This window comes from Coregonus lavaretus (genome assembly GCF_964263955.1).
Source record: "Coregonus lavaretus genome assembly, chromosome: 9".
Lineage (NCBI taxonomy): Eukaryota > Metazoa > Chordata > Actinopteri > Salmoniformes > Salmonidae > Coregonus > Coregonus lavaretus.
In genome coordinates this window covers 17,385,300-17,397,723 of record NC_139996.1, presented here as the reverse complement: position 1 = coordinate 17,397,723, position 12,424 = coordinate 17,385,300, and the positions used below count along the sequence as shown (strand labels likewise).

The following is a 12,424-nucleotide window of genomic DNA, read 5'->3' as shown; positions in this document are numbered from 1 at the left end:
TTATCACCTTGGACCTTAGTTTCAGCCGTGTTGGATGGGCTGTTGATACTAGCATTACCTAGCATGCGGTGGGCTTGCTAAACACCCTCATGGTGATCAAGAGTTAATTGCCTGTTATGGAAATGTCTGTTAGAAAGCTTATTTCAGACACTCTTAAATGCAGGCTTTTTCTAGTAATCTATGGGGTCTATTTCTCTCATTATCAGGCCATTTATTCTTCTCTCATGGCTTACTGAAACACTAATATAATACATTTACTATAATAATAATCATCATGTCAATGACCGTAATAATATATTATTTAAAAAGTTAAACATTTAACCCCTGCCCTCACAAAAGGTGCCTGTTTGAACCTTTACAAATGAACTGAAAGGGTTCCCCAACAGTAGCAATCATTTTGAGCACCAAAAGGTTCCTTGAGGCTCCTTTTCTTCTTCTAAGAGTGTGCACTGAGGACACTTACCTACAAAACCTTCCTCTCCGACCAGCTTCAGTGCAAGCTTGTCTGCCAGCACCGAGGAGTTGCCATGGGCGATGTTGGCAAACGGCCCCACGTGGACAAACACTGGAGAACCCTGATCCTCTGCTGCTATGATGTTAAAATTTTATTGATTCTGAGAGTGTGAAACATACATGAGTTCCTGCAGTATTGCTGTATGATCATGATTCTGATTCTGTCAGCCCGTGTTCCAGTAGCTATGTTGCATCGGTAGAATATCCTCATACACCAAGATGACAGCTCTCTCTGCCTCAACGGGCTTCAAAAAGAGCAATCTTCAGGCAATGACAAAATATAACTTATCACCCTCACTCGATTGAAAAAAATAGGTTCATGTTAAAGGAAGGGTGTTTCGGCTCATACAATTATATTTTATTAGAGGCAGTCTGTTTTTTTGGCTTTCTGCGGGTTTTTACAGTTGGGGAATACACTTCGTATTCATTTCTATTTAATCATTGCATAATCTCATGATTTCTGATTTAATTGTGGACACTCACATGGTCACTGTGTTGGTAAAGCATTCTTAAACTGATAGGAAGGGTAAAGCTCCTCCAGTTGTCATTGCTCAAACTAAAACTGCTTTCTGTCCTCTCATTTTACGCTACCTGCGATGGCGACTACTGGCCACGCCGGGCGACCCATTATTTATCACTGATGCAGCAAACCAATGACGAGATGCTGGTTTTCATCATGGCTCAGTCTCCTCTGCCAACGCTGTGGGCTATCTCCTGAGCTATACGCAGCCATTAATTTTGCATCAGCGCCGCTTCAACGGCTTTTCTTTCTGTCCCTGCATCCACAATGAAGATCATGGGGCGTGGTCCTCTGCTTCCTATGAACGCTATATTAGATTAAACGCCAAGGAGATTTTGGAATGCCCAAAAGTGATGAGTTTATCTGCGAGTTCCATGCCTTATATAGTTCGCTATGTCGGCGTTCAGCCCAGTCAATAGCATTGCTTTGGTGGTTATTGTAATAAAGTTCAGTGCATATTAGCTACAAGTGGTTGGCTGGGTGCATATTGCTTGTTAGTAGATATTTCATGGCTACTCCTATAGTTCAGTGAGAGCACCTGGCGGTGCCTCTCTAGGGCGGCTGGATTCACACTGCTACGTTGGCAAGATGGGCAGATAGTTCACACGTGCCAACATGAAGCTCACCTTGCCTCAAGTGAGGTTACCCAGTGAAACGTCACGAGGGATAGAAGTCATACGTCGCTCAGTTTATGCCACACATGGTTTACATTCTCATATAGTATTCATTCTTGTGATGGTAGGTTTACTTTAGCTGGTCTACTTGATAATATCTGAATGGCGCGCTGCCGTAGCTACACATAGTCGGCTGACGTAAGGTTCTGCTGTTTTGGGGGATTGGTATAGTTTACCGCGCTCACTGCCTGTAGGCGATTTTATATTGACGCTTTGTTTGGGCAGTGAGCTACCCTGAAGCCACTGAGCCTATATCGCTAAGACTTGCATTATTCATTGCTTAATACATGGTTAAACATATTTCCACGTGGCGTTTTCTTTCTGAACTAATGGTTAATAAGTGATAAGCAGTCATGGCCAGTCACTACCATCATGTGACTTTTATTAATTATTTTATTCTGTGTTACAGCATTCAACCCACATAATGCAAGGTGCATTTCATGTTTTAAAAAATTATTGAAAATCGTGATTATTTTTTTTGTAACCGAACCAACCTCAAAAAGCACTAATCACTCAGCACTAGTATAAACCCATGTTCACAGTTAGCCATTATGTAAATGACGCATGAAAAGCCCCAGCCAGCTTGCCTTGGCCCCAAGTCAGAGCAGGTCCACTGAGACCATGGCCCAGTGAGTCCCAGGAGCCGGGCCATGCAGGTGGAAACACAAAAGTCTGAGGCTTTTGGGTAAAACACCAGGGATGTAGCTCAGTTGGTAGAGCATGGTTTGCAACGCCAGGGTTGTGGGTTCGATTCCCACGGGGGGTATGACAAATAAATAAAAAATAATCATGCACTCACTAACTGTAAGTCGCTCTGGATAAGAGCATCTGCTAAAAGACTTAAATGAAAAATGTAAATTCTCATTGGAAATGCACCATTGACATACACTCACTGAGGCATTCAGGCTATAGCTCTGTGTGTTTCTATTTTTTTTTATTTAACCAGGTAAGCCAGTTGAGAACAAGTTCTCATTTACAACTGCGACCTGGCCAAGATAAAGCAAAGCAGTGCGATAAAAACAACACAGAGTTACATATGGGGTAAAAAAACAAAGTCAAAAATACAACAGAAAATATATATACAGTGTGTGCAAATGTAGCAAGTTATGGAGGTAAGGCAATAAATAGGCAATAGTGCAAAATAATTACAATAGTATTAACACTGGAATGCTAGATGTACAAGAGATTATGTGCAAATAGAGATACTGGGGTGCAAAAGAGCAAAATAAATAACAATATAGGGATGAGGTAGTTGGGTGGGCTAATTTCAGATGGGCTGTGTACAGGTGCAGTGATCGGTAAGGTGCTCTGACAACTGATGCTTAAAGTTAGTGAGGGAGATAAGAGTCTCCAGCTTCAGAGATTTTTGCAATTCGTTCCAGTCATTGGCAGCAGAGAACTGGAAGGAATGGCGGCCAAAGGAGGTGTTGGCTTTGGGAATGACCAGTGAGATATACGTGCTGGAGCGCAGACTACGGGTGGGTGCTGCTATGGTGACCAATGAGCTAAGATAAGGCGGGGATTTGCCTAGCAGTGATTTATAGATGGCCTGGAGCCAGTGGGTTTGACGACGAACATGTAGTGAGGACCAGCCAACAAGAGCGTACAGGTCACAGTGGTGGGTAGTGTATGGGGCTTTGGAGACAAAACGGATGGCACTGTGATAGACTACATCCAATTTGCTGAGTAGAGTGTTGGAGGCTATTTTGTAAATGACATCGCCGAAGTCAAGGATCGGTAGGATAGTCAGTTTTACGAGGGCATGTTTGGCAGCATGAGTGAAGGAGGCTTTGTTGCGAAATAGGAAGCCGATTCTAGATTTAACTTTGGATTGGAGATTCTTTATGTGAGTCTGGAAGGAGAGTTTACAGTCTAACCAGACACCTAGGTATTTGTAGTTGTCCACATACTCTAGGTCAGACCCGTCGAGAGTAGTGATTCTAGTCGGGTGGGCGGGTGCAAGCAGCGTTCGGTTGAAGAGCATGCATTTAGTTTTACTAGTGTTTAAGAGCAGTTGGAGGCTACTGAAGGAGTGTTGTATGGCATTGAAGCTCGTTTGGAGGTTTGTTAACACAGTGTCCAATGAAGGGCCAGATGTATACAAAATGGTGTCGTCTGCGTAGAGGTGGATCTGAGAGTCACCAGCAGCAAGAGCGACATCATTGATATACACAGAGAAAAGTGTCGGCCCAAGAATTGAACCCTGTGGCACCCCCATAGAGACTGCCATAGGTCCAGACAACAGGCCCTCCGATTTGACACACTGAACTCTATCTGAGAAGTAGTTGGTGAACCAGGCGAGGCAGTCATTTGAGAAACCAAGGCTATTTAGTCTGCCAATAAGAATGCGGTGGTTGACAGAGTCGAAAGCCTTGGCCAGGTTGATGAAGACGGCTGCACAGTACTGTCTATTATCAATCGCGGTTATAATATCGTTTAGGACCTTGAGCGTGGCTGAAGTGCACCCATGACCAGCTCGGAAACCGGATTGCATAGCGGAGAAGATACGGTGGGATTCGAAATGGTCGGTGATCTGTTTGTTAACTTGGCTTTCAAATACTTTCGAAAGGCAGGGCAGGATGGATATAGGTCTGTAGCAGTTTGGATCTAGAGTGTCACCCCCTTTGAAGAGGGGGATGACCGCGGCAGCTTTCCAATCTCTGGGGATCTCAGACGTTATGAAAGAGAGGTTGAACAGACTAGTAATAGGGGTTGCGACAATTTCGGCGGCTAGTTTTAGAAAGAAAGGGTCCAGATTGTCTAGCCCAGCTGATTTGTAGGGGTCCAGATTTTGCAGCTCTTTCAAAACGTCAGCTGTCTGAATATGTGTGAAGGAGAAGCGGGGGGGGGGCATGGGCAAGTTGCAGCGGAGGGTGCAGAGTTGGTGGCCGGGGTAGTGGTAGCCAGATGGAAAGCATGGCCAGCTGTAGCAAAATGCTTGTTGAAATTCTCGATTATTGTAGATTTATCAGTGGTGATAGTGTTTCCTAGCCTCAGTGCAGTGGGCAACTGGGAGGAAGTGCTCTTATTCTCCATGGACTTTACAGTGTCCCAAAACTTTTTGGAGTTAGTGCTACAGGATGCAAATTTCTGTTTGAAAAAGTTAGCCTTTGCTTTCCTGACTGCTTGTGTATATTGGTTCCTAACTTCCCTGAAAAGTTGCATATCGCGGGGGCTATTTGATGCTAATGCAGTACGCCACAGGATGTTTTTGTGCTGGTCAAGGGCAGTCAAGTCTGAGGAGAACCAGGGGCTATATCGGTTCTTAGTTCTGTATTTTTTGAATGGGGCATGTTTATTTAAGATTGAGAGGAAATTACTTTTAAGGAACAACCAGGCATCCTCTACTGACGGAATGAGATCTATATCCATCCAGGATACCTGGGCCAGGTCAATTAGGAAGGCCTGCTCGCTAAAGTGTTTTAGGGAGCGTTTGACAGTGATGAGGGGTGGTCGTTTGACCGCGGACCCGTTACGGACGCAGGCAATAAGGCAGTGATCGCTGAGATCCTGGTTGAAGACAGCTGATGTGTATTTAGAGGGTATGTTAGTCAGGATGATATCTATGAGGGTACCCATGTTTACGGATTTAGGGTTGTACCTGGTAGGTTCGTTGATAATTTGCGTGAGGTTGAGGGCATCTAGTTTGGATTGTAGGATGGCCGGGGTATTAAGCATATCCCAATTTAGGTCACCAAGCAGTACGAACTCTGAGGATAAATGGGGGGCAATCAATTCACATATGGTGTCCAGGGCACAGCTGGGGGCTGAGGGGGGTCTGTAGCAAGCGGCACCAGTGAGAGACTTATTTCTGGAAAGGTGGATTTTTAGAAGTAGAAGCTCAAACTGTTTGGGCACAGACCTGGATAGTATGATAGAGCTCTGCAGCCTATCTCTACAGTAGATTGCAACTCCACTATTAGGCCAATAGCAGTGGTCACCAACCTTTTCTGAGTCAAGATCACTTTCGCATTCAAAAAGCAAGCTGAGATCTACAGCTCAGACATTTTTTAAAACATGACTTAAATGTAACATTAACCTAATAAAACCTTTTTGAAGGAAGGCTTGTGCAGTAGGCCTAATAGCCTACATTATTACAGTATATTGGCTATATGCCTGGCCTGCCAATAGTTCTTCTCAGACCATCTATTTCAAAACTCGAGCTTTGATAACAAAATAGATCAGTTGGTGTAGCACTTGCAAGGCACAGCTGAGCATAAATTGAAATAATTTCCTTTTCTATTTTACTGGACTGATGGTACCTGCATCGGATGGTCATGGTGCTTTCAAGACAACTGGGAACTCGGGAAAGAGGTCAAATCATGACGTCAGTGATCTTCAGGTCGGAAAGTCTGAGCTCTAGAAAGATTTCAGAGTTGGAACGATTTCTCCCATTCGGATCTCGTTTTTTTTCGGAGTTTCCAGTTGTCTTGAATGCACTGAATCGAAAATCAGAGTTACGAGTTCCCATTTGTTTGAAAAATAAAATAAAAAATGTATCCTCTTACTAACTGTAAGTCGCTCTGGATAAGACCGTCTGCTAAATGACTAAAATGTAAAATGTAATGTAGGCTAAATCAAGTGTTAACCAAATGTTATGCTGTTGTGGCAGTACTGTTGATTTTTAAACTACACTGAACAAAAATATAAACGCAACATGTAAAGTGTTGGTCACATGTTTCATGAGCTGAAATAAAATAAATTGTCCATATGCACAAAAAACATATTTCTCTCAAAGTTAGTGCACAAATTTGTTTACATCCCTGTTAGTGAGCATTTCTCCTTTGCCAAGATAATCCATCCAGCTGACAGGTGTAGCATATCAAGACGCTAAACAGCATGATCATTACACAGGTGCACCTTGTGCTGGGGACAAAAGGCCACTCCCATTTGTTTTGAACACGGCATTCGTCTCAGCGGAGGGAGGGAGTGAGCAGCAGAGGGTCCGCCTCTAATAGTCCCTGCTCTCTCCTTCCTTTCCTCCGGTGAGACTGACCAGAGAGAGACATTCTTCCTCCTGATGGAAAAACTCGAGTCGCACCGCAGTTCATGTTGTTCCTATGACATGAGAAAGTGAAACATTCCTCGATATTAAAATAGACACGAGCTGCTAATAATAATAACAACTCAGGGCTATCGATACGCTTGGCTACTCATTCATTGCAGCGCAAGTGGAATTGGGGAGTAGCGCATTTTATGTTTTGTAAAGGTGTTGAATAAAAACAGTGACGTGCTGAATAAAAACTTAGACATGAACTCACTCATAACAGCAGCTCTTGGCTGTATTCTTTGACAGTCTCTCTCTGGTCATGCTTTTAAAAGTTATGACATCTCACGTAGGCTAGTATCAAACTTTGCTGGTTGTGGAAACTGTAGGAACGGTCCGATTGGCCAGCGCAGTAAGCGAACTCCATTTAGCCGCAGATCTCCGGGTCCGCTGGGCAGGCAGATTTGGTCTTTTTAGACAAATGAAAAGGTTCAAAATGGGAACACTTTGCCTACCTGGTGTGCACGGCATCTGAATCAAGTGCTACCTCCAACTGCGCAACACGAATAATATACACATAGGAGCGCAAGCCTTTATCGTCGGCCTTTCTATAGAAATGTTTGATGTACTAGGAATGCCTGGAAGATCGACCAGTCAATCGCGATCGACCGGTTGGTGACCACTGGCCTATAGGGATGGGAATGTAAAGCACATTGCAATGAGTAATAAATAATTTAACCCTGTGTTGGCAATCAATGGTCGGTCCATAGGTGTTGTCCATAGGAAAACAATCCCTATATATAGGTACAACGCCAAGGTCGTATTCACTTGGCACAAAATAGAAGCAAATGTGTCGAAACAGACAGGTGTTACCCGAACTTGTTGCACCGTGAAATGGTGTGCCGTAGTGAATACAATGACCCAGAGGAGTGGATACAGTTTGTTCTGTGTACTGTAATTGCCTTGTTTGTTCCCATTTATCAGAGAGATGTCTTCAGTCTGCTGCTGATTCACGCGGCCATGAAGTCAGGAGAGACGCATCACCAGAAATTAGCGAGGAACATTGAGCGGCCAAGTCCAATTGAAAGGCTTTTAGCCCTGAATCACAACGTTATTAGCCCTACGGTGACTTCCATTACTGTGTCACTGTGATTCGACATTGGCGTAGATTCAGTGCATGTTACTTTCTCAATTTCCATTGATGAGAAAAAAGTGAATGGCTAAATACACATGATTGGTTTCTCTGTATAATATAGTTTTTTCAGTTTTCCCATAAACACATAAACACGACTAAGAAAATGGTCCTCTCTCTGTCCAGTAAGATTCATATTTTTTTCTGCTCTGCCTGCTCCCTCCTTAACATGAGGCGTGTTTGTAAACCACAAGGGGAGCTGAAGAAAGAAGGTCTCTAGAGTGTAATCTTGACTGCTACATTTCATCAGTATCTTCTCATGGCTAAGCTTGTCCTTATTGATGCTCCTGCAGTCTGTAAAATGCAGAATGTCTAGGAGCCATACAGACACAATTCTTTGTAGCAAATTTTCCCCAAACATCGGACACCCCCTAACCTCGGACACTCTCTAGCGGTTGGAGGACTGAATCACCTCGAGCTCAACATTTAAATGGATTGAAAAATAACGGTACGTTTTGTGACTAACGACACCCTTTTAGCTAGCTGACCACCGATTTTCAGTGCAATTTATGTAAGTTAAGTTAAGTTTTGAGAGTTTTCAAAAAAGTTATATGTACACATTTTGTGGAACACGCTGCATATTGTAAAATTCGACTGCGCGACAGACCACACCTAATTTCGGGAGACTCATGGGCGGCGCACAATTGGCCCAGCGTCGTCCAGGGTAGGGGAGGGAATGGCCGGCAGGGATGTAGCTCAGTTGATAGAGCATGGTGTTTGCAACGCCAGGGTTGTGGGTTCGATTCCCACGGGGGGCCAGTATAAAAAATAAATAATGTATTCACTAACTGTAAGTCGCTCTGGATAAGAGCGTCTGCTAAATGACGTAAATGTAAATGTAAATGTAAGTAAGCAAAAAGGAAATAAATTGTAAGTGTTAGATAATACATATCACGAAAACAGCTGCATGTTGTCAAGCTTTACCGTATCAAAATTGGAGTCCTCTGACGGAGGCGTTTTGCACAATCTGCAAAAATTTATTTGGAACTTTGAACCATGAACTTTTTGACACCTATCACTGTTGGCTATGTTTCATCTTACAACAGCTACATAGAGGCAGTATTTAGTCAAATGGTACAATGTATGCATCAATATTACACTAATTGGGACACTAATTTTCATTACAGATAACATCAAACAAAAAATGTGGGTACACTTTCAGTTATTGTGAAAACTTTCATCACCTTTCAATGCCTTAGCTTTGAAATGTAAATGTTTATACATATTCAGATTGAGTTATCTTTCTAAAATGTGTATTGTATGCCAAGTTATTTAGCTACATGTATTTACCACTGCAGCATGGAGAAAGTCAAGAGGAAGCAGTGGAGTGAGGTGGACATGTTCCATGCCATGGAGGACTGCGGGGCAGGGATGGCTATCCGCCAGGCTGCCAAGGTTAGGCATCTTTTGTTTTTAGGAGATTACCATGTGTATGTGAATTTTATCTGCTAGTAACAGTTTTATTTTCTTATCTACCAAGGTGCGTGGTGTACCTCGGCAGACCCTGGCGGACAGGCTGAGCGGCCAGGTGACCCATGGTTGTTGCAGTGGACCACCCACATTGCTTGCACCAGAGGATGAAAAGTCTCTGGTGCAGTACTGTATCTACTGCGCCAGCCATGGGTTCCCCTTCACCAGACAGAGGCTGATGAAATACGCCAACAAAATACGCAGGTATTTGGTGTTCTATGTGTTTATGTATGTAGATTGGTGGACTGACTGTTCTCAATGTGTGTGATGTAAATGTGGATGTGTATGGTGATGCCAAAACAAACATTTTCATCCTGGATGGACAATTATATATTATATTCTATTGTAGGTTACGGCACCCAGGGGAAACAATCCCACCACTGGGGAAGAGGTGGTGGGAAATGTTCAGGAGGAGGCACAAGAACCTAAGCATGAGGAGGCCGGACACCCTGGATAGGGAGAGAGCTGAGTGTGCCACACGTCCGACGATGGACACCTTCTTCACTTCTTATGAGAAGCACTTGGAGGAGAGTGGGTTGAGGGAGAAACCCAGACAAATATATAACTGCGATGAGTCTGGGTTTCGTAGCGACCAGAGCAGGCACAAAGTGCTGGCTCCCCGGGGCGCAAAACACGAGGAGCACATCAAGGAGCACATCACAGTGCTGGCCTGCTTCAACGCAACTGGGGAGGACGTCCCCCCGTTTATCATCTACCCCAAGTGTTTCCCCGGTGGCCACTACACACTGGGAGGCCCCCCCCCAAGCCTTGTATGGACGGTCAAGCAGTGGCTACATTGACGGGGACCTGTTCAGGAAGTGGTTTCAGCACTTCATTAAGCATGCAGTGAAAGAGCGCCCTCTCCTTCTCCTCTTCGATGGGCACAAGAGCCACATGGACCCGGAAGTGCTCGCGGCGGCACTAATGGAAGGGGTTATACTTCTTTGTCTTCCACCACACTGCACCCATGTCCTGCAGCCGCTGGACGTGGCATACTTCTGCCCTTTAAAGGCTGAGTTCTCCAAGGTAGCTGGAGACCTTAGCCATTTTGACCACTCCTACATGGTAAACAAATCAGAATTTGCCAGAGTATTCCGCTACCCGTACCAGCGATGCAAGGACATGCGCTATGTGGTGGAAGGGTTTAAGAAGTGTGGCCTCTTCCCTTTTGACCCTTCAGCCATTGAAGGGTCCCGTTTAATGCCGTCTCATACCCTACCGGGTCCCAACACCGCCTCTACTGGAACCAGCAGCACTGTGCCATCCATCAGCACCTCCTCCCCAGCGACCACAGGAGGACCCTCAGCCCCTGCTCCAGTCCCAGCCGCTGCTCCAGTCCCATCCCTAGCTCTAGAAGAGCACCCCCTAATAGAGGGGGGGCTGATAGCGAAGGACCTGGGGCACATCCTTACTGTCCTGAAGTATCGGCTGGACCGATACAGAAGACTCCCTGTGGTCGCCACATGCCTCACCGGGGAGGAATACACGCGCCAGTGGCAGGAGAGGGGTGAGAAGGAGAGGGCCGAGGCAGAGGAGAAAGAGCGTCGGGCAGCCCTCAGAACACAGAGGGCACAGGAGAGGGCTGCCATGGATGAGACCATTGACGCCATCGCCTCTGCTGGACCCCCTGCTGGAACCACATGCCTACTCTCCCGGCCACACCATCGTCGGCCCCTCAACCCCACCATTACAAACACCAGCTCCTCCAAGCCATCGTCGGCGGTTTTGTCCACCACCACCCCAATGCACACCACCCCCCATGTCTGTCACCACCAACACGGCCTCCTCTGGACCAACTGCCTCCTCCGTCTCCCCTGGTCACACCACCATGGCAGCCTCGTCTGGTGTCCTTGCCCCCTGCAATTTGAATACCACCACCTCCACAGGTAAACACATGTTAAATTACGAAAAAATTACTGTTTGTTATCTGTTTTATAAAACAGCAATGTAAAAAAAATACATATATCTTGATATATCTACAGTACATAGCACCAGCCCTCAAGTCATCTCCACCTCCTCCAAAACCTCTGCAGCTTCCTCCAGAGGTATTGATGTAAAAAAGTTGAAAAGGGTTTTTATGCAACATGCTCTGTCTAACACTACTTTTTCTCAAACTGCAGCACAGAAAAGGAAGAGAAAAGCTACACCGGTCACATCTGTCACACCACCCATGGCACCACTCTCAGGTACTTCATAATCTGTTTTTCTCGCTCTCTCAGTTGTATCAATTACTATTGTTGTTGAAGAACTTCTACATTTTGCAAAACCATATTAATCCATTTGTATTATTATTTTATTTTTTATAAAAGAAGACACCACCTGCTGTGCTCGCTGCGGGGAGCGTGATCCGCCTGCAAGCTCCTCTCAGGAGTGTAGATCCGAGGTGCCATGGGTGTGCTGTGACTTCTGCCAGCACTGGTTCCACTGCAGGTGTGTGCAGTGGGATCAAGAGGTAGCGGTGGAGCTGGATTTTTATTGTGATTTTTGTGACAATATAGGGATGGAGGTCGAGATTTAATTGTTTGTTTTGTTTGTGTTCATATGAAATTATTTATTTGTTCAAAAAAATAAATGTCTAAAATATAATATATATATTTATTGAACCCATCTTGTGTATTTCTTCCTTTACTTTCCAAATGCACCTCTGCAACACAAACTCCAACAGTGTTTTCATTGTTTATGTTAATGCACATAACTGAAATTAAAGTGTATTTGATGTAAATTATTAATACTCATATTTTATTTGGTTACAACACTGAATATGTTGGTGAAGAACCATTTTTTAAGAGTCCACAGGAGGGCGCACCGGGCTACGCAATGAAAAGTTGACAGGCAAATCATTATTTTTTACCGGAAGACTAGCCAACTAGTCAACTATCTAGTAAACACTTCGGGTACGTGGTTGGTGTCTCTTTTTTCAACAAAATTAAACAGATATATCTTGTAATTGAACAAAATAGTAAGGTGGCCAATAACTAGGGGCCGTATACCGATAATACGGGACGTATTTTTTTGCTAAACCGCTTATCAAAAGCTGATAACAGTAGCATTTCCAATGAAATGTCAAA

At 44.5% G+C, this 12,424-nt stretch overlaps 1 long non-coding RNA gene and 1 pseudogene across 2 annotated transcripts in view; both read left to right on the top strand.

Moving 5' to 3' along the window:
• LOC311134881 (tetratricopeptide repeat protein 38-like) overlaps window positions 1-12,424 on the top strand; it is a 52,181-nt pseudogene that overhangs the window by 39,373 nt on the left and 384 nt on the right. The window contains exon 12 of the transcript in view: window positions 7,679-7,764. The product of the transcript in view is annotated as a tetratricopeptide repeat protein 38-like (transcript). The remainder of the gene's footprint in view (window positions 1-7,678; window positions 7,765-12,424) is intronic.
• Window positions 11,465-11,959, top strand: LOC311134659. Its single transcript, XR_014613711.1, has 2 exons — window positions 11,465-11,542; window positions 11,666-11,959. It is a non-coding gene; the product is annotated as an uncharacterized lncRNA (long non-coding RNA).